The following is a 27,453-nucleotide window of genomic DNA, read 5'->3' as shown; positions in this document are numbered from 1 at the left end:
TAATAGAACCGTGGGCTGTGTCCAGGCTGGGAAACTTCTGCCCAAACTCCCCACTGTTGCTACCCTTGGTTCGGCTCTACCGGTGATAGCAACTAAGGGGATGAATGAATAGACTGCTGGTTCCCAAAGCTTTCAGAATGGCACTCACAGTTGCGGCTGCCACAACGTTATGCTCTGTTCACGTTTGCTCTCTTCAAGCCAGTTTACCCCTTCTGCCTTCTGAAATGGCTACTGCTGCCTTCCTATCTCCCCTGGTCCTTCCCCTGCCACCTGCCTTGCTCCATGGCCCCGGTGATGCTGCTGGTGCTTTTTCTCCCACTCTGCTGCTGGCTCTGACCAGTGCTGCTGCTGGGACTAAGCAAATAAGCCCAGCAGAGCTTGTTCAGCTCGATTTGATGCTTTGCCCACAGCCCTACTGTGCTTCGTCAGCTGGGAATTGGTGATGTGAACACAGCTCTGCTTGCAGCTTTCAGCACAGACATTTCATCCTGTGCCAAGCATGTCAGTGTGACACCCAAATTTAGCATGCCAGTCACTGTTTCTTCCCCTGATACAACTCAGGCAGAAAGAAGGAAATTGTGGCAAAAATACTCTATTATGTTCAAAGAGAGATTGATAGTGCCATTAATAAAGCTATTGCTAGCAAATAACACCTCTGTGTAGAGAGAGACTAGCATTGCCCTTTACAACCATCTGTCCCCCCTTTGTCTCTCTCCCCCGCTATCTTTGTGCTTTTTTCTGTAACATCTATTTGAAACTCTTTTGCCTTATTGGTTCCCCAGGCTTATGAAAGTCAAGTTCCCTCTCCAAAGAGAATGAATTACACCTTGCTGTAACCCTGTTGTATAGCATAAAAGGTTTGCAGTATTGAATTTTAGCTACCTTAGGTAGTCTGAACCACCGTGAATGACATACAGGTAGTTTGAATGATACAAACTATGCCTGATGTAAATCACATCTCAATCACATGCTCAATTATCTCTTTTATGCTCAAGAGTGGCATCACAAGCAGTGTTGCCACCTGAAGTACCATCCTTAGCATCTGGAACAGCAGAACATGAAATGAAGGTTGTTGCTTGCTGGTGGTCTTCCAAGTCAGGTCGCACTGCTAGCTCCATCAGTTCTGACACTGTGAGAATGCTAATTTCCCCCCTCCCCAGCCCCGTACCTTGCTATTGTATATAGTAATACATTTTGGATTCCCTTCTTTCCCTGTTTGTCGGCCTGTAGAGTGCTTTTGAAATACATTTGTGAGCACATTTTATCTGCAACTGTGGGTGATAAAAAGAAACTATTTCTACTGGAAATGGAAAATCTTGCCTTATCATTCCCCTATCCTCTTAGGATCTGCAGCCTAAAGAGAAACATTAAATATGCAATGCTGTGAGAAAACTGGAAGAGCTACAGTAATGTAGTTCATTTCCTATTTTAAGAATATTCTCTGCCCTTTTAACAGCTAGATGCGAGGCTGTTAATAAACAAACGAAATCCAGGAGAAGCTGAGGTTTAGAGAAAACTTTGGCTATACATACCCCTGTGGATGTCTGTCTTCCTTTCCCTTCACTGTCTTCCTCCTGGAATACAAGAGTGCTTTTACTTGTTAAGACTTAATTTTTTAAATATTCTTTGGCCTCGAGCCGTAGAACTGGATCTAAAAGGCAAGCATGAGGCTTTGGAAAGGGTTTCCTTGAATTTCCACTACACTAGCTACGAGAGTGCTTTTCTCAGGAACTTATTACCGAGTACAGATTTGCCTGGGAATGGGGAGTTCAGTTTGTTTTAGAGTATATAGGAACCACTATGCTTGGTATTGTACATCTGGTTATGGTTTTATGCTGCTATCATTGTTATTTCCGAGTCCTTTCTATGTAAAAGAAAACCAGAGAAGTCGCTAAGTACTTGCAAGAGAGGAGAAGCATCAGTTGGAAAGAGTTTTGGGCAAGTACATTTTGACCCTGAAGCCATAACAGTTTTAAAAATAGTCTTTCCTGAGTCTTCCAGGAGATGCAACAATAGCTGTAAGGATCAGACTCTAATGGCTTCACTTCCTGTATGTGCCTACACACCAATAAGCTACTTGTTATATCAGTACTGATAATTCTCAAGGTCATGGGCATTTGCTGCTCTAATCTTAGCCTGCTTTTGCTATCAAAGTGAGATGACAGCTGTGTGCATGTGTGCTGTGAGTGTGAACTGAATTCAAAACACACTGTCCAACATTACCTGGTTTTCAAGGGCAAAGCTGAAGCTAGATCCTCTCCCAGTTTTGCTTTTCACTTAGAAGAAGAAGAAAAAAAGATTAAAAAGTGAGGGTGGGGCCAACCAGACAGTTGAGCTTTGTTTCTGCATTATTTATTTTCATTAGGACCATAATATTAACTGCAAATAGCTTTGGAAATATTTAACTACCTCTTTCATCAAAGGCATTTGACACGCAACTGAAGGAAGTACCAAAGAGATGTGAAATACAACTAACAACTTACAAATAAACAGGCTTCAGACCTGGGGGCCTTGGGTGACCTCAACTTTTAACATCAGTGGTCTTAGATCAGCACAGGCTTATTATGCTATTACAGCCTTTTTAAAATTCAATAGATTAACTTGTTCTGTTTGTTTAGGTTTTATGATTTGTTTGAGGATTGTTCTTGTTGGTATGGTTTGAGAATTATTAGGTGGAAAAGGCTGGGAAGTGACAGACGTGATGGAGAAGCATATGATAAGGAGAAGATTTTGGCGTGAGTATATTTTTTTCTCTTTTAGGTGGAATGGCTGTGATTAAAGGTGGGCGAGTATCACTTAAAAAAGAAAGGTTTCCAAATAACCATTCCCATATATTTACTTTACAGAATGCCTGACCCTTTTTCCCTTACCACCACAGATTCATTTCCTAAAAAGCTTTAGTTCACAGGAAGGAAAGCGTTATAGATACTCCTGCCAACATATATCCATCTGTGAATGCTGGTGTGAATATTTATATGTTTGAATCAGAACATGGGGAAGGCTGCTTGCGGCCTGGGAGTCATTTGGTCAGGAAGCAGATGGCTTTGGGGCTGCAACGAGCACATGATGTGAGTTACTGGGACCAGTCATGAATGCTTTCTGAGCAGTACTCATGATAAATAGTGAATATGTTGTGCAGTCTGGAAGAGAAGTATGTTTCTACAATGAGCTTTTCAGTATCTCTGCATTTGTAAATTATATTGTTTCATTACACGTGTTGCACTGTTGATATGTAAACGGAAAGGCAACCATGTTTTTTTAATACATAGCCAGTTGTCAGATAGGTCTGATGCAGCAATATAGCCAACTCCACTTGTGTAATTTTTATTGAGAACTAGGTAGTCCACACTTTAGAATTACAAGAAAATAATAATAAAAATATTTTGGCTTGAAATTAATGACAACATTTTTAGATTATTCCAGCCATTTCGCTAGTTGACTTGTCATGTGTTCCAGTCTCAGGGACCAGGAAGTTCAGTTTCCACTGAGAAATGCTGCCTCAAATGTGGGATTTGTTTTGTTCTGGCATGTCTTTGTTACCAGTTATGGCAGACTTGACTTTGCTGTTATCAGGGCTTCACTTGCATTAAATATTTTGCATCATTCACCTGCAGTGTGTTATGCTTTAACCTCCCTGGGTTTGGACAGCCTTGTACATATTTCTAGGAATCTTTTAGGTCCATAATGATAGTAAATAGATTAGGTATCATTAAAATATTACTTGTATATGATTATGCTTTTGCTAAGAGACTAAGCATAGCATAAGAGACTAATAAGAGACTAAGCGCAGCATTTTTTAATGCAATATCAGAACAGAGAGTAGACAAAGAAAGAGTTCCCTTTGTCTAAGTACATTTGCAGGAAAAATCAGTTTCCTGTTCTGCTGGATCAGCATTGGTGTTCCTGGATCTTAAAATGCAAGGATGTCCTTCAAATAAAAGATTTTCTTTGTAGATGGTCATGAAACTCAATGCATCTTTCACAAGTTGAAATAAAATTACTGTAAAGGAAGAATTGGGCTGAAAGTGGTATTTTTAGTGAGTATTTTGACTGCTGTATTGTATTTTCTCATATAATAATGATAATAATAATGGTGATTGGAGCTCACTTCCCTTAAGTTGATCTCTGTCATTCATTCATGCATAAATTGAGTTTGAATGCAGATTGAGTTCTAGGTGGAAAATTATTTCACACAGCTTTTCCCCTTTTGATCTTTTATTCAGTTGAGCTAGTGGGATGCCCTGCTTCCACTTCCAAGTTTTTTCCTTCATCTTTGGCTTTGAATAAAGCACTGAAGAATGCTTTGATACATTCTTTCAACCTAAAAATGTTTTTCTTAACCTTTATAATACCTATTAAATTTAAGATCGAGGGAACTAATGCTCCATTTGCAATATTCATAGAATCACAGAATGGTTTGGGTTGGAAGTGACCTTAAAGCTCATCTAGTTCCAACCCCCCTGCCATGGGCAGGGACATCTTCCACTAGACCAGGTTGCTCCAAGCCCCATCCAACCTGGCCTTGAACACTGCCAGGGAGGGGGCAGCCACAACCTTTCTGGGCAACCTGTGCCAGTGTCTCACCCCCTCACAGTAAAAAACTTCTTCCTGATATCTAACCTACATCTCCCCTCTTCCAGTTTGAAACCGTTACCCCTTGTCCTATCACCACAATCCCCGATCAAGAGTCCCTCCCCACCTTTCCTGTAGGCCCCCTTTAAGCACTGGAAAGCTGCTGTAAGGTCTCCCTGGAGCCTTCTCTTCTCCAGGCTGAACAACCCCAACTCTCTCAGCCTGTCCTCACAAGGGAGGTGCTTCAGCCCCCTCATCATCTTCATGGCCCTCCTCTGGACCTGCTCCAACAGGTCCATGTCTTTCTTTTGCTGGGGCTCCAGAGCTGGATGCAGCACTGCAGGTGGGGTCTCACAAGAGCAGAGTAGAGAGGGAGAATCACCTCCCTCAACCTGCTAGCCATGCTTCTTTTGATGCAGCCCAGGATGCGATTTGCTTTCTGGGCTGCAAGCGCATGTTGCCGCCTCATATTCAGTTTTTCATCCGCCAGCACCCCCAAGTCACTCTCCACAGGGCTGCTCTCGATCCACTCATCGCCCAGCCTGTATTTGTTCTTGGGATTGCCCTGACCCAGGTGCAGAACCTTGCATTTGGCCTTGTTGAACTTCATGAGGTTTGTATGGGCCCACCTCTCCAGCCTGTCCAGGACCTTCTGGATGGCCTTCCTTCCCTCCAGTGTGTTGATTGCACCACACAGCTTGGTGTCATCAGCAAACTTGCTGAGGGTGCACTCAATCCCACTGTCCATGTCACTGGCAAAGATGTTAAACAGCATCAGTCCTCTGATGAATGTCACTCGTCACTGGTCTCCACTCAGATATCGAGCCATTGACCAGCTCAACAATATGTTCAATATATATATACACACAATATATTCTATATATGGGGAGTTAAGCTTTTCTCTGTTTCCTCCAAACAGGCTTGGAGCCTATGTTGCTGGGACGGGGGTAGATGGAAAGAACATACTAGCAAACCCACAGGCAGTGCACTGAAACAGCCTCCTCCTTCTCCTATCAATGTCATCATCACTTCTAGGAAAACAACTGCTCTTGTAGTTTTCCTGGTGTAAATTATTGTGTTCACTGGATCTACCCAGGGTTTATTGCACTAGCTCTTCCCTTAAGATGTCTATTATGTGCCATGCACAGAAAAGGTTGGAATACTCTCCACATGATTTTGGGTGTACCTCAGTCCTCAAGTTCTTCAGTGAATCTTACCCTGGAATCAAGCACAGCAATGAACTGCATTATAAAACATTGTGTCAAGAGTAGCCGTGTTGATATTCTCCTTCCACCTCCTTCTCAGGATAGGGGCAAAAATTGCCACCATGAAAAGACTCACTCATTCTGGGGAAGAATGCCACAAAGTATGCCACAAAGCATTTTGCAGATTGCAGAATCCTCCATGATAATCTGGGAAGGTCTTTGTCACTTTGATTTTGCTCTGAGATGATTCGGCCAGTAAAACTGTAACAGAACTGAGATTAGAAAGCTGGATACCTGAGTTATCACCAGGCAAAATAGGAAGGACCAAAATATTTTCCTTCTGGGCAGCTGTAATGATGCCTTTGTGTTGCACTGAGCTGGCTGTGCTAGGACAGAAAGGTTGTTTTTACTGTCAGACCCTTCCAAGTCCTTAGTTTGTCATCTGGCAGTGGTTTGTCTGTCAAGTTCAGTTTTACAGTGTCCGTTTTCAGCTTCTTGGTCCTCTGATGACTTTAATATATGTATCGCACAGGAATTGTACACCTCATTATGGAAATTTTGTGTTTCTTCACCCTCAACCTATGGCTGTGATCTTGCACCGTCGAGCAATCTACATAACAGAGCTCCTTGTCTGCACTGTAAATTATCCTGCCTGCTGAAACAGGATCCCATTATTTAAGAGTCCTGGATTCTTAGTCTGAAGAGCTGTAATCTCACAACCATAACTACTTTATTTTAGCAGGTTTTATATTGGTCTTTCAAATCATTTGATTAATGAGCAAAAATTGGTATAAAGCACTGAAGACCAATTTGCATGGTACAATGCTGTGCAATTTATCATAGGAGCAGCTATGAAGTGACTATACTGGCTGACAAGCAACAATGCTTTGTCCCAAAAGAGGCAAAATCCAGAGGTCTAGATGCCAAACCAGACATCCTGCATTCTAGATGTTTTATCTTACACACCCATACACATGGTGTTGGTTAGGAATACACTAACAGTCCTTGATTGTGTCCCAGTTAGACTGAGTGATTTTTCTTCAGGGTATAGTTTCAGACTTTCTGAATCATTTATGCACAGCACACTCCTGTCCGATCCCAAGCTCACACTTTTGTGGGCAACCATAAAGCCTATCTTTCTTAAGTAAAAATAATAATTTCTTAATGCAATCAGGAAATGACAGATTAGCACTTCAATATGCTACACCAATCATCTGATTAACTGTGTGGTAACATCATTCACGAATTGCCCATTTGCTTGGAACACAACTTTAGTCACTGTGTTACTAAGGAAGACATCACTTTTTTTCTTCTTTTATTCAAGCTAAAAGTTAAGAGCAGTGTTGGGGAATTTGTTTTCCCTAAGTTGATGTATTTGGTCTGGCTAGGTGGGAGATAACTTTCTTCATAGCAGCCCGTATGGTGCTGTGTTTAGGATTTGTGGCTAAAACGGTGTTGATAACCCACCTGTGTTTTGGCTATTTCTAAACAATATTTGTCACAGCTTTCTTTTCCTCACTCTAACCCCTCTGCCAGTGAGTAGGCTAGGGACTGAGAGAGGACACTGCAGGACAGCTGACCTGAATTGATGAAAAGGGTGTCCCACATCATATAACAGCATGCTCAGCAATAAAAGCTGGGGTGGATCAAGAAGAAGGTGGGGGCTTTTCCTTCCAAGATGGCTATTGCTCGGAGACCAGCTGGGCATCAGTCTGCTAGTAGGGGGTTGTGAGTGATTGCCTTTGCATTGCTTGTTTATTTCTTTCCTTCATCTATTAAACTGTCTTTATCCCAACCCATGGTTTTTCTGGCTTTTGCTCTTCCTGATTTGTCTCCCATCCCAAGGAGTGGGGTGTGTCAGAGGCTGTATGGGCGCTTAGCTTCTGGTCAGGATCAATCCACCACAGTTGAAAACTTTTTAATCCTCCTCTACATGAGAAGCTGCCAGCATCAGTCTTCAAGATGTTCAGCCTAGCTCTCTGGTCAGGCCATTCCTTCCCCTCTTTTTCCCATTGTAAGCCAGCCCAATGCTTGTCCTGTCTCTTCATCTTTCTGATGGCAAAATCCTGTTCTGCTTCCAGTTTTGAGGAGAGATAAATGAGCCCTTGATTTACTAGCTACAATGAAACTAGCATTTGCCTAGCTGAATTGGTTGTGGTGTCCTTGATCAGAAGTTTTTGAGGTACAGAATGTGACTTGTGATAGCATAAAGAATAAATTATTGTTGAGTACAGTGAGGGCGTGGTTGTTCCTGGTTGGCACATTGAAACGCTATAGGCTAGAACTTGATAGCAGTACTCCAGCTATATACCATCTGCATTTCTTTTAATGACAAAAATAATCACTGTTTTTCTGCACTGCTGTTGAAATGCTGAGCCAACATGCCGATCTGGGAGTGTGATCTGGAGTTCTGGTCTGGCTGTATCAGCTGTGCTTTTCAGCCAATTCCAGCAGCACATTCTTTTATATTGGTGAGGTTTGATCCAGGAAAAGTACAGATGTTGCAGTATGTTGCAAGTACTTTGGCGGTTTGAAAGACTCAATCTGGTCCTTGGGACTTTTCTGTTTGTCTTATACGACGCTTGTTGCACAGAGCAGAAGCAAAAGTAGGCAATTCAGCAAAAGCAGAGATTTTTGTAATAGAAGCATCTGTACAGTTGTTCAGAGCCACTAATAGCTCTTAATATTTACTCTTTTAATATTTGCACTACCAGAGAGAAAGTACATTCAGCTGCAACAGTGGAATCTTGAACTCAGAGACAACTGAGTTATAGTTGAGGTTAGGGTTCTTAGGGGTCAACAGAAATTTATTAGCATCATGTTTGCCCACTTTTTTCTCTCAAATGTACCGACAAGCCACTTCTAGTCCTCATTGACTCTGAGATGACCTGGTCTGATTTGCTCTGACAGCTGTAACAGTAGTAAACTTAGAATCCTACATTGCTATTTCAGGGTGAGATCGATGTATAGATTTTACCTTTCAAGAAGGAGATCAGTCAATTGGAGAGGATACCTCAGGCTGTCTTAGGTAAGTCTTACCCTACATTGGTGGTGTTTTGTTAGTTTGTGTTTTGTTTTTTTTTTTTACTGAGCATCAACAGTTTTGCATAGATAGCTAAACCACAATTTTATCAGAACTGCTTTAGCAGTGAGGTGAAGGAACTGATGGAGTTGTTCCAACATCTAGCCAAACCTGTCAGTTAACTGCATTCTGCAAGCTTTACATTAACATTGGAAAGTTTATTGTTGTGCTTTCTTACAAGACATGCTTATGGGAGTAGAAGAATGACTAGAGGGTAGCCATAAATCCATCTGTTGCTCTAGTCTTAGTGGTATTAAATCATAGAGAATGCATCAGTCTTCTCCCTTGCACTTTATTTGAGCTGGGCCATGTTGGTATGAGGCGTCAGTTTTATATGGAAAATCCATGAAATGCACTAGTTACTGTGACTGGCTACATAGACACATAGTTTTTGTATCATCCAGGAATATAAAGACCATAGTAAAGAACATCTGATATAAAGTGGTACTGAATGATGATGTTAATACGACTATTCTGTCATGAAAATAACACGCAAAATTCTGCTGTAACAAACCTTTCTGAAGCTAGTGCTAGAGAAAACACCTCTTGCCAAATGCAAATGACTAATTCAGACCCAACCTCCAGCAGTTACAACGAGGTACAGTTCATAATTTCTGCTTGTGTTGCTCTGTGGAATTTGTGTACATTGATCTTGACCTTGGATTTGCTGTTAAGCTTGAGAACGGTCAAAATATTTAGTGCACAGAAATGGAAAACGCTTTTGACAACGCCTTTCTTAGAATGTATACACAACTTAAAAAATAACCTCAGAACTTTAAGTTTACTGGTGTTACCGGCAGAGATGATTCTTACAAACCTTTTGCAAGAAACTGAAATTCAACAGGAGATAATTCACCTTCTGTCCATCTGTAGCACTACAGTGAAACATGGGGAAAATGCTTTTATGAAAAGACAATACTGTTTTCATTTTTGACAATTAAAAAAAAAAAAAAATCCAGTTGTGTCACTGGCATCAGCCTGCAACTATGCAGCTTTCTGCACCAATGTTAGTTCTGGTGATACCATACTTCTAGCTCCACCATTTATCTTGGTCTCTCGTGACTCCTCAGTGCACTCCAGAACCTGGCCACCAAATATTTGTACAGAGAAAAATGGACAGCTTTCCGTAACCACATGTGTGTTTTCTCACCCACATCTTCCATAAAATCACGTAGTTTTCGGCTTCTCTATCTCTTCTTCTTCTTGCATCCTATTTCTTAAGTCTTGAGAGTCTTAGGAAATAATTTCAACACTCTTCTGTATTCCTAACATACTACTCCTTCGATTTTTCTCAAGTATTCCAATTTTTTATCCAGCGCAGTCTATAATAACTTAGGTTAAGCGTTTTTTTTAATATTGTACAGAATAATGTGTCAGCACAGCACTACGAGAGAGCTCTGTAATTACTTTAGGGATCAGTGAAGGATGACCAAGTATGTTGATACATGCACGGTTCTGACTCTTCAGCAATAGGAGAATCAGAAGGGTGTAGATAACAGCCTGCATGCTTAAAGCAACATTCTTACTTAATTGAAATAGTACTGATTGTGACTTAAGACAATGACATGCACAGGTACCTACTGGACCTGAAATCTGTCATACTGTTTTGTTGCATTTTCAGCAAAATTTCTCAACTTGTGCTTTTACTGTACTCTAAAACGTTTTTCAGGTAAACCCCGTGGAAAAGTCAGCTTCAGGACTACTTGATGCAGATGCCAGAGGCAGGGACAGAGTTCCTTCAGCTAGTTCTGCTCCATGTACAAGGTATATACTCCCTTATGCTACCTTCTCTAACAAATAACAGCATATATGTTGAAAAAACAACAACACAACACACAACTTTCCTCTATAGAGCAGTTGAGGAAGACGTAACCATTTATAAAACAGAATTAATATTTTATTTAGCTTAATATAGTGATGAAAGGCCTTTCCTTGCTACTGTGTTGGGAAGAGAGAAGAAGCAGTGACTGCTAAAGGGGCTCTTTGACACTCACTCACTTTGTGCTTGGTTAGCATTGTGCATTTTGGGTTAGAGAAGCCAGCAGGTTTATCTTTGGGAAGTTTAGGAATTGCTGACATGTTTGCTGTGTCTATACTTTTTTCTAAAGGCAGCTCCAAGGCCTCAAGACTAGCTTCACTGGTACGGTTTGGTGGAGGAATGACTGGAGCACACCCAAGAGAGCAGGTGCCTGGCTGTGCGCATATGGGCAGGACATGGAGCATGCAGTGCCCACAGCCTGTTCTGGACTTTCACTGTGCTAGAGGTGTAGACGTGCTACCTCTGCTTTTGTGCCAAGGACACCAGGAGAGGGTCAACAAAGGAAAAGGTCTTGGAGTAGTGGAAACAGCTTTCCTAGCACAGAGAGCACAAGCTGGCATGTTTTGTTTGCCCTCTCCTGGTTCTGGAAACACTGGACTAGCTTCTTCAAGATGCCACATCTCCTCTATGCCATTCTGCCAAATCTAAGAGGTCAAATAACAGGAATGTCCAGTAAGCCAAGGATTCCCTTGGGACTACTACTGTGGAGGGGAGAAGACCAAAGTGGAGCCATTTCTATGGTGGGGAAATCATAAAGATCTGCTTCGTGTTCTTCTAAATGGAGCTGAAGCCAGAGCTTATTAACTGCAGCTGGACAACTGATTCAGAATAGTAACGTGTCCTTTAGTAAAAGCACATGATATCTGTGTTAAAACCAGGTCTCATCCTTCTCTTTTAATATCTCCAGACTGTTGTGATTATTTCTAAGTACATTATCCCATAGGCATTAATTTCCCTGAGTCTACATAAAGACACATCCTTTTTAGTAATTCTAAGTGTCCTTATTACATATCCCCATGGTGTTGAACCCTGCAGGCCTGCTGTTCTACTCCGGAGGTTGCTTCTTGGGCCTCCCAAACTGTCCACAGTTTGCTGGCAAGTTTCACCCATTTATACCCTATGGGGAAAACAGGACAGTATACTTAAGGAAACAGACTTAGCAAAAGAAACATCCGTACAATTGAAATGTAGCAAAAGAAACACCCGTACAATTGAAATGTAAAATATGACAGATCTATATTAAGCATCAAGTTTTTTAATTCAATCTGACTTTGGACTTGTCCCCAGGTTTGGTTTAAATCCCCAGGAAAGACTAAGTCTCTCCACATTGCCCTCTGGCAACAGACGGACTCCTTTTGGCTGAAGAATTTCCCTTTGTTAAACAGTCTCTGTCACTGTTTGGTTGTGTGGAGAGAACTGATGTTTTAACTGATATTACCTCGGCCAGAGTATTTAAGCTTTCACCCTTGCTGCATTTTTGCAGAGTATGTCCAAAGCCAGACACATTCTGTTGGCTGAAGGCCCGTTGCTTCCTTCAGCAGTCCAGGTGAGGGATTCTTGATTGTTTGATCTCATGTTTCTGGACAACCCTGCCAGTGTCTAAGTCTTCCTACCAAATGGATGATTTAATTTTCCCAATTCCCTTCCCTTCCCTTCCCTTCCCTTCCCTTCCCTTCCCTTCCCTTCCCTTCCCTTCCCTTCCCTTCCCTTCCCTTCCCTTCATTTTTTTTCTGAAAAGGCACAGATGGCACTCACAGACGCACACGACATTCATAGTAATTGTACAAAGACATCTCTGCAAACTACTGCAGTCTCAAATAAAATTCTTACGGTACTTGGTTGCTGGGTGCTCGTTCGATTCACTCGTTGCTCTGATGGGGATGTGAAGCAGCTTTGCTTTTGTCATCTAATGTTATGGTGACAGAAATGATCCTGCTTCTGCAGACTTCTGTCCTAGAACCTCAGCCCGGTTGCCTTGTTCACCCTACACACATCTGTATTCAATCCTGATGCACCCACAGCTTCCCCTGTCATGGTAGGCTACAGTTTGCTGGAAGGCACTGAGAGAAGTTTCTTGAATTTCCTGGGCACGAACCTTTGGGACGAAACTGCAGCTCTGGTAGTATGCAACTGGGTGTTGCCTACATTCCCTCCCGGTAGGGTGTTTGGGTTGCCAGCAGAAAAAGATTACACTCACTTGAATTTTTAGCCCCTTGGCTTCTTTGCTGTCACCAACTTGGCCTTATAACTTTGTCAGGCTTTAAGTAAAGGGCTGTTTGTTTGGATGGGATCCATTCCCGAGACAACAGTTCAGTTATGTGGACTTTGCTGTGAAGAGAGGCCTAAGGAGATAGATTTTTCCTTCTTCCCTCAAAGTCTTTTTATACAGATACTGTCTGTCCTCTTAAGGAGGAAAACTAGAGAGATAGCATTAAAAAGCACGCACGCTAGAAATCAAAGGTGGAGAAGAGTGATCTAAAATTGTAAAAGCAAGAGTCTGTGTGGTAGACTTCATGGTGTGGAAGAGATGGTGAAGATACGCTGGTGTTCTGTCTGTGAAGCTTCAGTTTCCACTGCAGATTTGATTACATTGTAAATCTTTCTGTTGTGGTAGATGGATTCTGCAGAAAATTTCCACATCGCCTGATGAGATAATGGATTGCTTTGAAACCACAGCTTTCTTTGGAAACACAAGCCTGACTTTACTATTTTTTCTATAGCTATCAAGAGCTTAAGACATTGATTTGTCTGCTCAGGCTGATTACTGGAACTGAAAGATAGCCTAAATTCTCTATGGCTCTGTCTATACAAGAGTCGTCTGACCTAATAACACGTTTTCTCCTTTGCCTACATGCTAACTCTAGAATTACATTGTTTTTCTGTGCTTAGCCCCAGGATGTAAAAATTGCCTCCCTTCCCATGTGTTTACTTGAGCAAAATAAAACTTGACAAATCTCTTCCTTCTTTAGAAATTCTAGGCACTGAAGTTTAAGTATATTTCCTAAGAGGAGGATTTCTTGTGCCTTCCTTTCTACTGTCTTTCTACCTGTCCCTTCTCTATGCCAATGTTTAAAAGGAGCTTATGTATTTTAATATTTTCCAAGAGCTAAAAAAATGGGGAGGAACATGCAGCCACGGCAAAGCTCAGAGCTGCTGAAGTTGTCTGTAAGGCAAACTGAGTTGTGAAGCCCAGTCTCACCACCAAAGGCCCTAGGGAAGTTGGATAGGCATGTGGAGAGAGGGCTATGGTGTTTGCTTCTGATGGAATTTGGTGATGTGCCTGCCCAGGGCAGGCCAAGGTCTCTAGGAAGCAGAGGAAAGTATTCATCTGTCTAATGTTCCCATGGGATGGAGCAGTGCTATTTCTGTTTTACAGATGACAAACTTGAAGACAAACGGAGGTCAACACAAAGGCTGTAGTAACTGAACACCGAAAAACTGGTCTCTTTCATCTGGAGGAGCCTCTCTGTTTTCACAAGCTATAGGAAAAACAAAGATTTGCTTAACTGTAGCCAACCTTTTGTGAATCTCCCCCACTTTCACCCTTTTCCAAAGACTTTTTCTAGGTCATGCAGAAATTATTAAATAGTAACTTGGAACAAGGAATGTCTCCCACTTCTTAGAGTCACCGAGCTAGCATGCTGGCCACTCAACTGTCTTTCCTAACTATGGTTCAGCTGCATGTAACTATTAAATAAAGTTTTCCTGTGGATATTTATGTAGAGTGTCTATGGTACTTCAACAGAAGCAACTGGCAGTAAAGTCCCTCTCAAATCGTTCTGTTACCACTGACTCCAGACTTCATCAGATAGTAGCTGATAAAGTTCAAAACATTAATTTCCACCAATAAACAGGAACTGGAAGCCTAGGGAGTTAATAGGGCTTTTTCATCTCAGCCTAACTCTCTGATCTAATTTCAGATAGCAGGAAATATGCCAACTTTAGCCGCTAATTAGAGTTACTCTTTGGAGATTATTTGTAGCAGACCTCCAAGCTTCATATTACAAAAATGCACTGACAGTCCTGCCAGCATAAATATCTTAGATGTTTGTAGTGTAGAGGCCATTTGAATTATGCAATGAATTGTTACAAAGAGCTTTAAAATATATCAGACTTCACAAACAGTAATTTTATCTGGAATCCATGGTTCTATATTTCCCCAGAAACAGTAAGTGTGGCAACATAGACAGTTTTGTCTCTTTTCTTGCAGGTGCCAAATGTTTTTAAATAATAAAGGATGAGATGATATTAGTCATTCCATTTTATTTTTCATTTGTTCTTTGATCTCCTGTTTTTTAAAGTACTCTTAGTATTGTATTCTGCTGAACTCTGATTATATTCACTTGGGATAAGGCCTCTGCTCCACCCTAGAATACCTCTTGCTCTCAGAGGAAATACTCTTTCATCGTGACAAAGAAATCTGTCCATAATCCTCTATTCTCCGAGGTCTCACTCTTGCTACCTTCACAGTGAGCTTCAGCTTTCTCTGGAAGTTGTGCCTCCCAGTGTATCTGTATTCACTATCCAGCAGAAGTAAGAAATACAGAATCTGGCCCAGAGAAATGAATGTGACTACGTGTGTGGTGGCAGAGGTGTGATTATAAGATCCCTTTAATTAAGTTATTTTCCTCTTGTAGCACTCAAATTTTACGCTTCTGCCTCATATTTAATTCAAGGTTGAGCTCTTTTACATCCAGTTTCTGTAACTTCTAGGAAACAGTGGCCACAAAGCAGTCTATAGACTTAATCAAGCCTCACATTAACCCTTTGAGAAATTCCCTGAGCTTTATAGTGGATGTAAAGTGATGAATCAGTGAGAACAACACTGGGAATAGAACCATGTCCCCACTTCGACTGTGGTCCATCACTCACTCATGAAGACGGAAAAATGTGCCATTACTGATTGCAGCTCCTCCTTCCGTGTTTTTTAAAGAGCCCTACTGAAGAAAACATAGAGCTTCCGAGGTAGTGGGGAAAACAGTGACCCGCAGGAGAAAGGGAACATACCTGGCCTAGACCTCTGTGATTTTAATGTATTTTTTTCATCTCTATTTGAAAATGGTGTCAGAACGCCTTGAGTGCTGTATTCCTGGGTACTTCCTCTCCATTTGCCTTCTCTAAGCCAGATTCTGTGGCCAGTCTACAGCTTCCAGGGTGATTTTTGAATCACTGAAGCTGGGAACCACCGTGCATCACAGTTAATTTGGAAAAATGAGGATATGAACTAAGTGAACTAGAATATGCTTGAGATATCAGGAAGCATTTTCAAAGCAAAATATTTTTATTTTCAGGCTTTTGACTGTGGAAATACTTAAATTAGTTGAAAATCCAGTTTCCAGCAAAGGCAGTTTGTGGAAAAATGTTGTCCAGCCCGGGCCTGTGCCCTCTTTATTTTCCTTCTTTAAAATATATCTAAAGAATCTCTATTAGTCTTTTTTTTATGTGCATCTTGTATTTAAAATTCATGTCTTGTTTAACCTGAAACTCTATGGATGACTGGAGAACTGGAAGAATGACAGAGAAATCACACAAGCAAAACCAAATTAATTAGAGAGGTGAAATGGGTTTTATTTTGATTCTCCTTTGCAACTCAACTGTATGGCCATTTACACTTGCGTAATATGCTAGTACTGACATAAAATGAGAGAGGGGTTCCAAGTGGGTAGTGTTTTCTTGCTCTGCCCGGTAAATTTAGCAGCAGATTTATGAGAGGTAGATTGTGTCATTGTGGAGGAACAGTTTAAAGGTACAGTCCCCTTCCCCCCTCCACTTTTTACAACAGCTAAAAATCCCAAAAGTTGAAATCTGCTGCTGAGCTCATATGCCCTCTTCCTCTGAGCTGTTTCAGTGACCAGGCTGGCTGCCAACACCTTTGCGTCAGTCAGGCAACTACGGTGATCCTGAAATATTTAAGCACTGCTTCAGTAATTGTCTTCCCCATCGCGCTCCGTATTAATACAGCCTGGTAGTCCGTGCTGGGAGGGTGGCTGAAGAACTGTGAATCCCCGTGTGGGTTGTGAATGGAACCAGGTCTGCAAATGACTATGCAAAACAGAAGGCAGTAAAGTATCTGGCCCTTTGTTCTTTTTAATTAAGCTCTATAGCAAGAAACACCTAAGACAGAATGATTTCAAGACTGACCTTTAATGCAAGAATAGAAGAGCTGCCAATCTAAGGGGAACTGCAGAAGCATAAGGAAGATGAATAGTGATATCCCTGGATTTTAAAAAGAAAATAAAAAATCATGCAGAAGATTGTAATGTAACTTCGTTTCAGTTTAGTTTTTGTAGAGGACATGATCTCTGCTCCTTTAGACCACTTTAAGGCAGATATAGGCAGATTTGTTGAAATAAAAAACCCAGGAACAGAAAACTTTGCTTTTCTTTGTTTGCAGATGTACACGGAAGGACAGCAGGAAATGTAGCTGTGGCCATATGTAAGGAAGTGGCCCCAGCTTGCAGTGCTCAGAGGTACAATGCTACCTGCCAAAGCTGTACCCCACTGTGATGGCTCGCCTGCAGCATGCTCAGGAAAGAATGGGAAGAACGCATGAAGCGAATTATGTCCTAGTGCAAAAGGTGACTAGATACAACAGAGCATGCCATGGTGCTCCCAAGGGAAAGCCAGTTGGACAATTTACATAAACAGTTATTTGGTCACTTCAGAGAAGACATCAGTGAAAACATTCTCTTTGAGAAAAGGGTATGTGGGTGGCTTGGCCAGCAGCAATATTTTGGTTTTGTCTACTGTAGGGATTTTTTTTCCCCTAACTCACCCAGCCAGCTTAATTTAGAGCAGATTTAAGTTACACTAGGGGTAATGTTGGTATTAAATGAATGCCAGGACTGTGGAGGTGAATTTCAGCAACACTGTGTATTGGGTGTTGCTGAGAATTTGGATCCCAGCAGTAATTCATTAGAAATCTGGTGTAAGGATCCATAATTTTCACAATGTGAAATGGAAAAGCAGGGAGAAGTGAAAAGCAGTGAGCAGGACAGTGTAAAATAACACGTACGCAAGCGACAGTTTTACTTCTTTCAGCTGTCTTCTCTGACGTCCCTCCATATTTGCATGTAAACTTGCATCTACCTATTTTCTGACTGTTATGTTCCATGGAACATATATCTCTACACATGATCTGTCTGACCTATTAATCTGCCTCCCTGAACTGCTATAAGCATAGGCGTAGTGATGGGTAAGTGCCCTGGGATCACTAAAAGGTGTTGCCTAATGTTAGGATTAATGTATTTTAATCAATAGTGTACATCAGATTTACTTCCAAGTGTCTGGACAGACTGATATTTCAAAAACAATCACCACCGAAGCAAGCTTTGCATGCTACGATATATTTAACACATCTTAGTTTTCAGATGGTGCTGAGCTTACTGGGTGGGATTAGAAAAGAGAGTTTAAAAAAGGAGACGGGAGGAGCTCAGCTTTGCAGTCTTTAATTTTCAGAGGCCAAGCTATGGGCATGGAATCTTGAGCTGTAGGTTAAGCCCTACTGTCTCTCAAAATGTCTCCTGTGAGCAGCAAAACCCCCCAATGGGGTTCAAAACTACCACTAGTTGGAAAGCCAGCTGGAGATACATAGTGTACGGAAATGCAGGATGTACTGAAGTGCTCCACAGTAAGGTATCCCTTCCACTCTGCCCTCCTGTAGTGGGTTGGCATCACAAGGTTTTGGTAGCAAGGTTCTACAGGGGTGGCTTCTGTGAGAAGCTGATAGAAGTTTTCCCTATCTCCGACAAAGCCAATGCCACCTGGCTCCAAGATGGACCCGCCGCTGGCCAAGGCCGAGCTCATCAGCAACGGTGGTAGCCTCTCTGGGATAGCGTATTTAAGAAAGAGAAAAAAATTATTGCACAAAGGCAACTGCAGCCAGAGAGAAGGGGGAGAATATGTGAAAGAAACAACTCTGCAAACACCAAGGTCAGTGAAGAAGGAAGGGGAGGAGGTGCTCCAGGCACTGGAACAGCAATTCCTCTGCAGCCTGTGGTAAAGACCATGGTGAGGCAGGCTGTCCCCCCGCAGCCCACAGAGGTCCACAGTGGAGTAGATATCTGCCTGCACCCTGTGGAGGACCCCACACTGGAGCAGATGGATGCCCAAAGAGGGCTATGACCACCTGGAAAGCCTGTGCTGCATTAGACTCCTGCCACGACCTGTGGACCCATGGAGACAGAGGAGCCCACACTGGAGCAGGTTTGCTGGCAGGACTTGTGACCCCACAGGGGACCCACACTAGAGCAGTCAGTTCCTAAAGGACTGCACCCCATGGAAGGGACCTAAGCTGGAGCATTTCATGAAGAGCTGCAGCCTGTGGGAAGGACTTACATTGGATAAATTTGTGAACTGTTTCCCAGAGAGGGACCCCATGCTGGAGCAGGGGAAGAGTGTGAGAAGTCCATCTCCTGAGGAGGAAGGAGCAGCAGGGACAATGTGTGATGAACTGACCACAACCCTCCCGCCGCTGCAGGAAGGAGGTAGAGAAATAAGGAATAAATTTAAGTCCAGGAAGAAAGGAGGCGTGCTGGGAAGGTGGTTTTAAGATTTGGTTTTATTTCTCATTACTCTTCTCTGATTTGATTAGTAATAAACTAAATTAGTTTCCCCAAGTCAAGTCTGTTTCCCCCGTGAAAATGGCTGAGTGATCTCCCTGTCCTTATCTCGGCCCAGGAGCCTTTCGTTATATTTACTCTCCCCTGTCCAGCTGAGGAGGGGAGTGATAGGGTGGCTTTGGTGGGCACCTGGCATCCAGCCAGGGTCAACCCACCACAGCTTCTGTGTGAAAGACTAATTACATGAAATAGTCACTCTATAAAACGCAGGTGTGGAGTTTGGGCATTAATGTTGTGAGACGGGGAAAAGCAGCTCTCAGGACTGTGTATGTACTTGCATTTTATCTAAAACTCACTTTCGATGCCTCAATCTTGTGTCCTTTTGCACACAATCCCTGAAAATTCAACCCTGCTTTGTTGTCTTGCTTGAGTATAGTAAAATAGAGGTTTCCAAATGCATTTCTGAATCTCAAGTGGGGAAACAGGTTGCTCCGCAGACCTGCTCAAGGTCTTTAAAGGGGTGTTAGCTTAACTTTGCTCACCAAGCCAAGGTGCCAGCTCAGCAGTCCAGCCTGTGTTAGCACTCTCCGATGTCAGTGAGGAGAGAAAGGCTTCTCCTTGGGCATTCAGTTAGGCTCCTGCTCCAAATCACCCTCAGGAGCCTGCCTCTCTCATCTCATTGTAGAGAAGGCTGAGGAGGCTGGCCACTTTTTAAGAGCCTAAGCTGGTTTCCAGCATTCATTACTAACCACTGCCTCAAATGACTCTCACAAGGCCTCCTGGCAAGGCTGGGTCTGCTGAATCAACCTGACAGGTCCGCTTCGGGGTAGCTGCCTGCCCACAGGCTGGGCGACTGGGTGCCTGGGTGCCTGAAAACGGCACTTGGCTGCAGCTCAAGGTCTGGGCTCCTGAGTTCAGTTCAGGAGATACATCAGTGCAGCCGATGCGATGCTATGCTGCTGAACACAAGTATCATGATGACGAGCTGTCATCACGGCAGTGTCGTGCTTTCTCAGACCTTGAGACCTGAACAGCAGCAGCTAAGCACAGCAGCCTGTGGGGAACGATAAGCTAAAGCCCTCATTTATTACAATCTCCTCTGAAATCAGCTATGCCCCTGCCTGGTGCTCAGGCTGTACTTCTGCATTATCTGCCTTTCCAGACAGGAGAATGTGGCAAATGCAAAATCCCTGCTCCATTAAGGTCTTTGTCAGGCTCACACGTTAGAAAGGTCTAGAAGAGACAATCTCAAGCTTCAGTGTTTTGTGTTAGTGCTTAACAGTGGGCACTTAAGGTGGTTGATACCCCTGGGGTTCAAACCAAAGGGGAACAAAATGGATAAGTCGATATTATCCAAGAATGTTCTTCAGTTGCTTTAAATTGTGGGCACCAGCCTGTACTGTCCAAATACATAGCATTAATGGTCCTTAGAGAACAAAAATCAAAAGCTAATGAAAATATATAATTTTCGATGCAGATCACTTACAGTCATGCTAAGCCCCGGGATTTTGAAAGCATTTGGCTCCTCACATCCAGACAGACACATATGAATTCTGAATAAATTAAATGTTTTAATCACTGTGGTTTCATTATAACTTAATCACTACTGCTAGATTTTTTAGTTTCAACTACTTGTTGTTCAAATGTTATATCAAAGAAAGATATAAAAGACCATGGCTTTTAACAATAAAAAATGGTTTATCCCTCAGGCAGCAGTTAAGCAAACTTTCACCAGTTGAACACTGGACTCAAAATGCTGAGCTCTTCCCCTGTCCCGTGAGCTGTTCAGTGATGGGGCTCTTTGCCAGCCTCCTGCTGTCTGTTAGACAGCTAAATCCTGAAAGATTTAAATGCTGCTTCTGAAGTGCTGTGAGGAATGATTCCCTGACCTGCTGATACAAGCTACCGATGTATTTACCTGTGTAAGAGGTGAAGCAGAGGGTTTGACGCTGAACCCCCAGGAGTTTAGTCCAAGCTGTGCATCTGACTCGGCACATGACCCTCTGAAGTCACTTTGAGCCAGCTTCTTAAAGGTATGAAGGTGTCAGCAAGTTCTGCTTATTCCATTAATGCATTTGCTGAAGACTGTTACACCTGTTCCCTGAATAAAACCAGCCTTACCTGCAAAATCATTGTGTACCTGTGTAGCTGTATTTCTGCCAATGCTTTTCTTCACCTAGGAACATGGACTGCAAATGAAGGGCAAGTGAAAAAGGAAGGCACAGCACTTAACATTTTGTACTGCAAGAAACTGAAATGTTGAGCCAGCTGAAGGCTGCAGATATTCCAACCCAATTGCCAAAAAGTTAGAAGCATCTAAGTCCATGTAATGCATTGACAGCCAGCCTGTCTGTCATTGTTGTTCTCACTGGCTTCAATATTCTGTATTTTTCGCCACTACTAAGCAGAAAACACCTCTTTTCTGTGCAGTGAACAGCTCTCATAACTTCTTCTGTTTGAGAAGAAACAGAAAAACTCTATATAAGGCTCCATCTCTGGTACAGCAATACTCTGTGGTTGTGGGCTTACTTTTTCAAAGTTCAGAGAAATAAGGAACTTCCACCTCTGGAGTTTAGCTCTCCAGCACCAGTGCATGTTAGTGGACGCACACATAAACACAAATATGCACAAACTTCTCTTATTTTCTTTATTGACTGCTCAAAATAGGACAGTGTGGTTTGAGGCAAGGGATTTGTTTTAGTCATCTGAAAATTGGACACGTAGTCTGAACTGTATATATATAGTCAGGGCTTCTGTACTCAGTCAGGAGAGACGGTCACCTTCAGGAGATTGTTCATCACTTTAAGATTAAGTTCAAGAGATGATTAACTTAAGTGGGATATGTGCCTTTCTGGTCATTAGAACTGGATGGAGTAAATCTGCCCCAAGTGGCTAAGGCAACTACCCTGTGAAGTTGTCTAAACAGCTTTAATTCCTATTACCATTCCTTAAGATATGATGATATGCAGCATTTCAGAGTGTATAAAGTATAAAAAGGAAGCATACCGGAGTTGGAAGCAGGGACAGGGTTCCTTGAGAATAATACAGAGATGCTGTCCAAATATACAGTGAGCAGGTCAGGAATGTCAAAGTCCACCCGGAGCTATATCTGCTGATGGACATGAAGGGCAAAAAGAAAAGCTTCTACCAGTAGATCAGCAGCAGAAGTGAAACTAGAGAAAACATGGACCCAGTGCTAAGTGGGACTGGAGACTTGTGACAAAGAGTGTGGAAAAGACTGAGGTACTCAATGTTTTCTTTGCCTCATTCTTTACTGGTAAGAATTGTCTTCATGAATCCGAAGTTGCTGAAACCAGTGAGGAAGTCTGGAGTAAGGAAGATGGTACTCTTGGTAAAGGAGGATCAGGTTAGGGAACACTGGAACAAACTGGACGTACACAAGTCCCTGGGACCTAAGAAAATACACCCATGAATGCTGAGGCAGTGGTCCAATGTCATTGTGAGGCCACTCTCAGTCTTTGCAATTGGCAACTGGAGGAGATTCCTGAGGACTGAGGAATGCAGATGTCACTTGTGTCTTCATGAATGACAAGAAGGAGGATCCAGGGATCTATAAGACAGTCAGCCTTACCCCTATCCCTGAAAGGTGATGAAGCAAATAGTTCTGGCAACCATTTCCAAACATATAAAGAACAAGATGGTGACTGCAGTAGTCAGTATGGATATATGCAGGGAAAGTGATGCCTGACCAACCTGACTGCCTTCTGTAATGTGACGACTCTCTTGGTGAGTGAGGAGAGAGCAGTGGATGTTGTTTATCTTGACTTCAGTAAGGCTTTCAATACTGTCTCTCACAACATCCTCACAGAAAAACTACCGAAGTATGGACTAGTTACATGTGTAGTGATGTGGATTAAAACTAGTTGAATTGTGAGGCTCAAAGGTTTGTGATCAGTGGCATGACATATAGCTAGAGACCAGTCATTAGTGGTGTACCCCAGGGGTTGACACTGTGCCAAATATTTTTAATATCTTTATTAACCAGCTGGATGATGGAGCAGAGTGTAAGCTTAGCAATTTTGCTGATGATACAAAACTGTGAGGAGTGGTTGATAAAAGGAGTTGCTTGTGTCCCATTCAGAGGGACCTCGACAGGCTGGAGAAGTGGGCAGACAAGAACCTCATGGAGATCAACCAAAGAATGCAAAGTCCCACACCTTGGGAGGAATAACCTCATGTGGCAGTACATGCTGGGGACCTACCCAAGGAGTTTTGCAGAAAAAGACCTGGGGGTCCTGGTGGACACCAAGGTGAATGTGAGCTGGCAATGTGCCATTGTGATAAAGAAGGCCAACAGCATTGTGGCCTATGTTAGGAAGAGTGTCACCCACAGGTTGAAGGAGGTGATCCCTTCCCTCTACCCAGCCTTTGTGAGACCATATCTGGAGTGCTGTGTCCATTTCTGGATTTCCCAGAACAAGAGAGACATGGACATACTGGAACAAGTCCATTGAAGGTCCACTGAGATGATTAATGGTCTGCAATATCTGTTGTGTGAGGAGAAGCTGTAAAAGTTTGGTTTATTTAACTTTGTGCGTATCTTATCAATGTGCATAAATGCCTCTTGGGAGGGAATAAAGATGGAGCTAGACTCAGTGCTCAGTGAAAGGACAGAAAGCAATGGTCACAAACTGAAATACAAGAAATTCTGTTTAAGCATAAGAAAAACACCTTTTTCACTGGTCTTGTACACTGGAACAGATTCTCCAGAGAGTTTGTGGAGTCTCCATTCTTGGAGATACTCAAAACTTAACTGGGCATAGTCCTGGACAACCTGTTCCAGCCGACACTTCTTTGAGCAGGGGAGTTAAACTAGAGAATCTTCTGAGGTCCCTGACAGCTTCAGCTGTTCTGTGATTCCAGAAAGGCTTAGGAGTTTCCAGAACTGCAGCCAAAGCTTTTGTTGTCTCTTTCTTGTTAACAAAAGCGTAAGAGCTCTCTCCTCTGCAGCCAGTCTGCCTCTGAAAGTAGTAGAATGTGAAAACTGCAGAAATATTGTAGAAATGCAAAATATGTAATTGTTGCCTTTTTACTATTAACATGTAATTAATTGGATTTTGTTTAATGACAAAGGAATAAATAGCTCTTGAATGTATAGTTAATGCACAAAGAAAACCCACAAAACTGTAATGGGATAGCAGCTTCACAAAGGAACATCTGTTAAAGGAAATGACCTGCACAAAGTCATTGCAAGTCCATTATTCACTAACTGGCTACCTATTGAGAACTGAATGACGCAAATGAGTTATACTCATTGGCTTTTCATCTCCAGCAAAGTGGACTCAAATCCCTAATCAGGCACCAGGTGAAAATTGGTCTCTAAGGCCTCTATTCCAAATCCCCTGTTATGCACCATATAAATTAGCACATTAGCAGGCTTGCCCCAAGGGAAAAGCAGGACTAGGACAGCAGGTGTGTCACGCAGCATAATTGAGATGCAGCAGCAGAGCAGACTGGTGCTTTTGCGCAGTGCCAAGCTGCTTCGTGCCAGCTCTATTGATCTGTAACATTCATGAGGTCTAGATTAGCTCCTAACTTTAAAAGCCCCATCTTCTGTTACATCAAGGAAGCCCTCCAAGGGGAAAAACATCACTGAAGTTTATGATTGAATAGGTCAAGCAATACAGGATCCCCAGGTATGAAAACGTTAGTCAATATTAATTTGGTATATACAAAAGGTTCAGAAAACAAATGAAGGACAGTCTGTTTGCATTTTTTTCTCTTCAAAGGCCTCTCAGGCAGTTCTGGAGACTATACCATGAGTGAGAGGAGGAAGAGGAGCTGTCAGGGATTGGCATGCTGTTGTGCAGAGGGTGTTTTTTTTCTCTTCTGGTGTAGATATGTCAGTGGGGTGAAAGTGGAATGAGTCTGAGACAGTTTTGGTAAGGAAAGGCTTCTGTGAACAATATGAGTAGGGAATGGAAGAGTAATCTTAGCAGTATACAGTGGAAAAAGAGGCTTATTGAAACTTCCAAAATTTTGAGAGCTATTCCCCTATTGCCGTGGGTTAACATTATGATACTGAGTGTTCTCTGTCTCATAGGCCACCTGTCCTTCCTGCAAAACAGTGGTGAGGAACAGGGTCAGAGGAATTCCTGTAAGCTGCCAGGCCTGGCAGCCTACACGTCCCAGCCTGCCCCACTAATGCAAGATGTCATCAGCTCCGGGGCAGACAGCAGGAGATACCTGTTTGATTCAAAGTTCAAGGCTCTCATACTATATATATTTACCTGACAGAGCACCAGAGCAATATGGTTACTGCCATAAAGCACTGGGAGAGGGTTTCCTGGTAGAGTTGTATGCGTTCAGAATCACATTTCTAAGGCTCAGCTGAATAATTCCTGTTGACAAAGCAAGGCTGATGTGTTGAAGCGAAGCACTGATAAAAGTAGTGAAACCACTTTGTTTGTTCTTATCAGGAGCTGTTTGCAAACCTGCCAAACTGGAAAACAGTAAATTTTTTTCCCATCTTTTGCTTAGCGATTATAAAATTCTTATTAGTTAGTGAGTAACCCTTCTTCCTTGTTGATGATTAAGAGACTATCTCACAAAAGTCTGGATTAAATTGACGTGTTTGCTGCTTTAATCTTGGGGAAGCAAATTAATCTCTCCTGACATTCTGATAGCTTTACTGGAATGACATAAAGAATTATATTGGCAGAAGGATGCAGGTGAAGTCCAAAAGCAGAGATCCCAATTAGCTGTTGTGGAATAAATCCCAGCTGCCCTTCAACCCTTCAAATATGATACATTGGATTCTGTATGCTCTATCTAGCTTTGGCTCTGAAAAAGCAAAATGAAAACGGGTATTTAAAAGGTATCCCTATAACTAAATAAATGCCTGGAAGTACTGGTGAATATTTATAAGTATGGTCATAAATTTAACTCTGAAATTGCCTTGTGTTCATGAAAGCAAGAATTATCTTTAATAGAAAAATGTCAGTGTGTTGCTCTTTGTCTCCTGAGGCAGAACCAAAAGGAGACCCTCTGAAATCATTCCCACAGGGAGAAGGGAGAAGGCATACATGAAATTTAAGGATTAGGAAATGTGAATCAGCACAGAATAACAAATTGGCTAGCAGTTAAGTACATGTTATAGAAAGAGGCGCAGATCTCTCTAAGATATTTCAATCTCTCTTGAATTACAGTCTTCTAAATACCTTAATCATCACACCATAAATTCAATCCGTGTAGTTCACTTAAGCTTAAATGTAACTAGGCCAGAGAAAAAGTGGTCCCTCACTTTCTCTATTGACTACTCCGGTGTGCCGCAGTCTCATTTTTTTCCTTTATCAACTTAAGAAACCCTATTCAGTGCAAGGTTAGCTAGGACCTCAAGGAGAGCCAGACATAGATTCAGTCTGCAAGGAGTGGGTAAGGCACCTGAATGAACTCTTCCACTGAAGGCCTAGGCACATGTTTTACAGACATCCTTGTTGAGAATCGTTTGTGCCTAGTACTGAGAGAGTTTCTGTTCCAGCAATTTAATATTGTCTGACCAACAATAAGTAAATGGATAAATCAATACTACCAGACCCACATAATTTTGAGCATTTCAAGATCTCAGTCTCTGAATAACTTAGGCACTATGATTGAAAATATTGTTGTTAGGGTCCTGTTTCTTTGGTGTGTAGGGGATATATTTCCATCCGCAGAAAGAGTTATACAGAAACTTACTACAAGGTTATGGAAAACTCTGACCTTTTATACAATTGTTAGAGGTTGAAAAAGAAACTGGAGAACTCCTCTGTAAAAGTGTGTGTGTGTGGCACAAATGTCTGTGTCTATTGCTGCCTGCAGTGGAAATTTCAGGTAAGGAATTTTGCTATCTAAAACAGGGTCTATTTACTTGCCGTGCGTCAAATTACGGTATGACTTTTTTGTGGTAAAAATGAGGCAAGAACATGTAGCATAGTATGTGTGTATCACATAAATAATATTGTACCTATGTTTCCTGAGCTTTTTTGTCATACAAACACGTAGTTGCATTCATAATTTCTTGCACAACGAGCCAACAGCTTCACTGAATCACATCCCTCTGTTGGCATTTTGATTTGAAGCAAGTAGGGAATTTGAAGATGGAATCTCAGCTTTTCAGTGCTGAATTTAAGACCCTTTTTTTTCTCAATGACCATGTGGTCAATATTTTGTAATAGCAGTAACTGATTATGCTAATATGGTTGCTGTGGAAAG

This window comes from Leptosomus discolor, chromosome 1 (genome assembly GCF_034619465.1).
Source record: "Leptosomus discolor isolate bLepDis1 chromosome 1, bLepDis1.hap2, whole genome shotgun sequence".
Taxonomy (NCBI): domain Eukaryota; kingdom Metazoa; phylum Chordata; class Aves; order Leptosomiformes; family Leptosomidae; genus Leptosomus; species Leptosomus discolor.
The sequence above is the reverse complement of the archived record's forward strand: the minus strand, read 5'-3'. Positions refer to the sequence as shown.